This window comes from Periplaneta americana, chromosome 9 (genome assembly GCF_040183065.1).
Source record: "Periplaneta americana isolate PAMFEO1 chromosome 9, P.americana_PAMFEO1_priV1, whole genome shotgun sequence".
Lineage (NCBI taxonomy): Eukaryota > Metazoa > Arthropoda > Insecta > Blattodea > Blattidae > Periplaneta > Periplaneta americana.
This window is the reverse complement of record NC_091125.1, coordinates 81,709,746-81,716,055: the sequence shown is the minus strand read 5'-3', so window position 1 is coordinate 81,716,055 and position 6,310 is coordinate 81,709,746.

Genomic DNA, 6,310 nt, shown 5'->3' with positions numbered 1-6,310 from the left:
TACTAAATTAAAAATTTCGTTCTATTGAAAAAGAAAAATATCGTGTTGTTTTCGAATCCTAAATACATGAAGAATGAATAATATACAGTGAATAAATAGATAGCGAAAATGAAAGTAAAATTGAATTAACACTTTAAGAGGTTAGGTACAACTTACAGCAGTAAAATGTTTGGAAATATTCAACATTTTGTTCCTCCATTACTGTATCGTGTACAATAATGAAAATTGATATGTGTAAAACACTGTCCTTCTGCTATATGAAAAACATATTTTTAAAATTTAAAAAGATATATATTTATATATTTTTTTTCAAAATACAAAATGGTGGCAGTTCACTGTGCAGTGATGAAGCATTTCCCTCAGAACTCATAAACTTTCTAACTTTTTCATGTTCTCTCTCTTTCATTTTATTGCCGAAACTCGTGTTTACAGTATCATGCTCTTTGAATTACATTCCTTAATAAATAATATTTATTTTTATTTTGTGTTAGAAGAAAATAGTGATATTTAACCATTTTTTATTTAGTTTATTTTTTATCAGACAATCTATCAAAGGCAGAGAAGTGATTCTGTATCATATTGTAGATACGACATGCATAAATACACACAACACATTTCGACACAGAATGTTTGGTAGTTTGTCAGTTATAAAGGAAACACTTAATCACTGCACAGTGAACTGCCCCATTTTGAATTTGCTTGTAACTTTCGATTCAGTCATTTCCGGACCAGGGTTTCTTATCTCAAATTGATACATGTGCCCTTCCTCATCATCCCTGAAAGTTTGTAACACTAGCCCGGAAACACCCTGTATAATGCAGACCTCTATTTAGCAATGATGAAAATTTATAACTTAGAATATTAGACAAATATCATCAGTGATATTTTATTTACATCTATGAACAACTGGCATCTTTTCCCGATAGTTGGGTAAGATTCCAGATGTAATGGGGTAAGATTCCATTATTTTTAGGGAAAAATATTTGCAATTGAATGAAGCAGGATAAAATATTTCACATTTATTTTTATGTTAGCATATTGTAATGAAACTTAAATTGACAATATTTACACTATTTTTCTCAACAGGCATTGCGATTGGGACAGTAACCAGTTTCATTTCCGAAATCTTCATGCAGCCATTGCACTCGCCCCAGTCGCATCTGGGTTCTCTTATTTTTATATAGAAATGACCAGTTAGTTCCTCGGCGATTTGCCTGTCCTTATTTGTTGACCTGGACATCGAAGGTCTATTAATAGGAGTAATTTCTTCGAATGAAGAATTTCTAGACACCTCACGATTTTTTTTTTATTCCAATGTCTGATTTTCCATCTTTCCATTCATGGTTCGGAATGGAATTCCGTATATTTTAGGTGTATTCCATAAGGGCATTTTCCCATTCTTTACATCTTCTGTATCTTCTTATTTGGTATTACAGCCCAAGTGGGCCTTAACCCCTCTATGGCTCTCTTCCATCCTTCTCTATCCATCGCCAACTCCCTCCAGTTCCTTATTCCTAATCTATTCACATCAACTCGTACACAGTTCCACCATCTTGTTCTCGGTCTTCCTCTTAATCTGGTTCCACCTGGGTTATTATTGTTGTTTCCATCCTTGTAACGTGTCCCAATCATCTCAATCTTTGACATCTTACGTGCATCTCCAAATCCGATTCCTTATACAGTTCGTATATCTCATTATTATATCTGTCTCTCCATCCATCCACTGTTTCAATTGCTCCGAAAATCCTTCTAAGATTTTCCTTTCAAATACTGCTAGTTGTTTGCATGTATTTTTATTTAGGACCCATGTTTCTGTTCCATATGTTATAATGGGTCTTATTAGGGTTTTGTAAATCTTGATTTTGATTTCTCTAGATATTATTTTATTTCTAACAATTGGTAAAAGTGAATAATATGGCCTGTTAGCCAGATTTATTCTTCTTTGTACCTCGTTCCTTAGGTCATTATTTGCTGTCAGTATTGATCCGAGATATGTAAATTCTTTTACCTTTTCAAACTTGTATGTTCCCATTTTAACTTCCTTCACTTGATAATTTTGTCTTTTGGTGATTGACATAAATTTGGATTTCTTTGTGTTTATTTTAAATCCCAACTTCTGAGTTTCGTAATCCAACGCTATCAAGGCTTCTTCAACATCTTGTATCCTTCTTCCGGTAATGACCATATCATCCGCATAGCCTAAAATCTGGTGTGTCTTATTAAAAATGGTTCCATTAATTTGAACTTCTGATTTTATTATTGCAATGTGTAGGGCCAGCCCATCTCCTTGCCTGGTTCCTTTCTTCAATTTAAAATTTTCAGTTGTGATCTTTCCTAATTTCACTGTTGTCTTTGGATCAGATGGCACAACATATTCTATATCAGAACTGGATTATTTTATGATGAATATTAAATATTTCAGATGTATTTTAGAATAACTATTCTTACATTTCCTTCTCTGACTTTAAAAACTCTTCACAAATTTTGTAAGGCGAGATTGTCTTATTATCTGATGTAGATAGTGATTATACAGGATTGACATCTTACCCGAATGACTAGGGGAAGAAGCTGGTTTCACAGAAAGAATGGCGAATACCGCCATGAGGTAGCTAAAGCACGTGGTTTAAAAATGTATGTAAGGATCAGGTTCTTAACACAAGCGTTCACTGAAAAAAAAAAGTATAACAACGATCAATATTATAGGAAACCCACTCACCAGTAATAATCTACAAACTTTCTCTGTTTACTCGAATTGAAGATGATTTAGCAGGAGCTGTTCCTCACGACCTGTGCAGTAGACTTCCACTCATACTCTGTGATTGTAACATATACAGCCATCTATTGGCAGATTACGGAAATATCAGCTTCTTACACCTACTGGCATCTTCCCCTGACTTACCTTAATAGATTTATTATTATTTTTAATTACTCATATCAATAAAAACTATGCAGACATTCAAGTTAAGTTTGTGATACTGCTGATTCAATATTGTTAATGATATTATTCAAGTATAATGAAGGCGTTATTTTGGTAAAATGGTATATTCTATCTTTTTGAAATATTGTTATTACAATTTTATTTTTCGTCAATAAAACTGGAGCAATTGTTAGTCTGATTCAAATGAATAATATTAATATTGATACCCATCAGTACAAATTTGAAAGCTTGTCTTAATTTAATGATATTAGTTGCTTTGTTCGCCTCTATATTTAATTAATTAATTTATTTATTTATTTGAATATACAATTTCTTGAACCCTATTTTACCGAAAGCACATTAGGTTTATAGTTATAGACAGATAGTTTATATTATTACAAGGAGAATTCATTTGACATCGGTAATGCAGTCTTGCTACTTGAAATTAATACATATCTACTACATTAACTTGAATTAATTACAAGTTCTTAAATATATTACATATTAATTAACAAAACTGTTTATAACAGCATGTTTTTCTGAACACATTGAATAATGGTTTGTCATACAGTATATTACATTACAAAAATGTAAATGTCCTACTAAAATAAATGTTCTGTTTTCGAATACTGAACAACGAAACAAAAGGTGATCCACAGTTTGCTGTTCCTCACAGATACATAAGTAGCCATTTTACTTATGTAATTTAAATCGTTCTAAATAAGACCCAAATTTCCCATGACCCGATAAAAATTGCGTTAGTATAAAATCCAGTATAATTTGGTTGCTATTTAAGCGGGTATCGACCCTAGGAAAAAAAGATTTCTCTCGTAACTGAATCCTTTGTACTGCATAGCCACTGATTTTTCCACCTATTCATTATGTTCTCATTTATTTTTCTTTTCACATATGAATAAGGGCATAGACTATGGCTCAAATTGAAGTTCGAAACTGCAGCACTTTTTTCCAGTTCATCAATTCTTCCATTTTTAGCTGATACGAATCAAGAAAAATTATGCACTTTTATTATAATTTGATTATCTTGCTAACCATTAAATAAACATAATGCTGTTATTGATATTATTGAAGGTAATACGTTTTTACAGCTGTTGTTTGTTTAGTGTGTTACCTTGTTTATCTCTAGACTTAAAGTGTATTGTTATTACTCGATAAAAATGAAGCGTGTGTTATTGGCTGTAGTGTATTATTTGTTTGCTATTAATTAAATTCAAAGTGTTTCTTAGGAAAACGATGCAGCCGTTATTTTCAGTGGATTATGTTTACGCCAACTATTGTTTATAAGCGCTATCAGAAGCGCCAACGGCGACATTACTACAGTGCTAACGTAAACATAGCAATAATAATAATGAAATCAATCCCTAGAACTATTTGGAAACACCGCTACAGACAAAGTTGTGTCGTGCATAATGCGAGAAGTTACGATTATAGAAAAATACATATAATGGGCGGGGATGTAATTCCATGGAAATGTATTTATAAAGCTTTTTCTAGTAGAATTTTAACTAATGAAATCACAGATAGTCCTATTTTAAGCAAGTCTGGAAGTCGTGCACGTGAAACATGAACGTTCAGGTACTGGACAGCCATATGTTACGAAATAATTGCAAACGCAAAGCAGACGATCAGTTACATGAGAAACCCAACAAGTTACTACGACAGGAGTTAAATATGTGCGATAGAAAATACATCGTTGAATTCGATAACCATTTTGAATGTTCGGATGACTAGGTACAGGAATGGAAGGAAATCAATTCCTGTTGCTCCCAAGCAATTTAAAAGAAGCTGTATTACAATGTAGAAGTTCTGACTAACAAACGCGAGTACTTTCTCTATGTTCATATTAAGGGTATGGATCTGTGAAATTTCTAATTTTCGCATTTTTGCACCAATTAACCTGAAACGTTTACTACATATTTTTTGTGATGTGGACATGCAATTCACAAATTTTCACGTTAATATTCCATAATTATTTTTAAAAATAATTGTCCCAATTTTCAAAGTTTACGTAATTTTTCTTTAAATTTATATTTAATTTATTCCTGATAGATGTATGTAAAATATGACACATGCTTTCATATTTTTTCAATTACTATTTGAGAAAGAAATATTTGCTTTTTTAGTTGTTAATTTTTCAATTATTTTTAAACTGATCATATCCTGCACACATGATGATTTTAATACTTTCAATAGAAAAAGAAAACACGTGTTAGTTTACTTCACTTGCTTTTTGTGGACTTCTATGTGAAATTTCACTGAGATTGGATGAAAACTGTATTCATTAGAGCATTTTGAATGTTACAAAATGTTGAAAATTGGGAAATCGAGAAACGAGTAGGCCTACAGCATGTACAGTATGATATCGCCGTTGTTCCTGCAATAACTCCTATGTGACATATTTATCGATTTTCAGATTTTTGCCCTATTAAGTAAGTAAAATAGTGATACAGCAAATAATAAAATCTCTATATGTAATTATTTTTCTTTATTTCGAATATGTAAGAATTCACAGTCTCCTATGTACGGCTGTCGTAGGACGAATAAATGTGTTTTTTCTTTCTACTGAAAAAAAATATATATTTTGCATATAGGAGTTATTGCAGGAACAACGACGATATATACTGTCGATATCCTTTCTTCCTATACAGATCTACCACACAAACGTTTCTCCTACAGAACAGCGCAAAATATGAACTGAATGAAAAGTAAAATCAGTTAGAATAAAGAACAAATTCTGTCAGAATGACAACTGAGTGTCAGTTTAAAGGGCTCCGCGCACATGCTGGTCTCTTTAAATTCGTCCTGAGGGACTTTAAATTGTCATAGGGCCAAAATAAGCACAGTTTTAGAAAATTGAAAAAATTATTGTATTTTTAGAGTTAAAAACAAAACTTCCATTCTTTAATGGTTTTTCGTTATTTTCACCGATCCATAGCCTTAGTAGTAAAATCATTACGTGAACAACTCTTAATAATTAGCAACTTTTATTCAATAAACAAATCGTTATTTTAGTAGATTACATATACTTCTGTGTAAGCCTATGTCTAAATTTCGTTTCGCAACTATACAGTATGTGTGAGTACAATCGTTTTAGGCCTACTTTAGATCATATTTATTGTATTAATGTGTGAATAGAATTAGCCTATTTCCGCAGCTATTATGTCAAATTTACATTTCTGTGTATTTTCTATGCCATTAGGAAAGTTCAGGATAATAGGCAGGGTTTGGAGTTGAATGGGTTACATCAGCTTCTTGTCTATGCGGATGACGTGAATATGCTAGGAGAAAATCCACAAGCGATTAAGGAAAACGCGGAAATTCTACTTGAAGCAAGTAAAGCGATAGGATTGGAAGTAAATCCCGAAAAGACTAAGT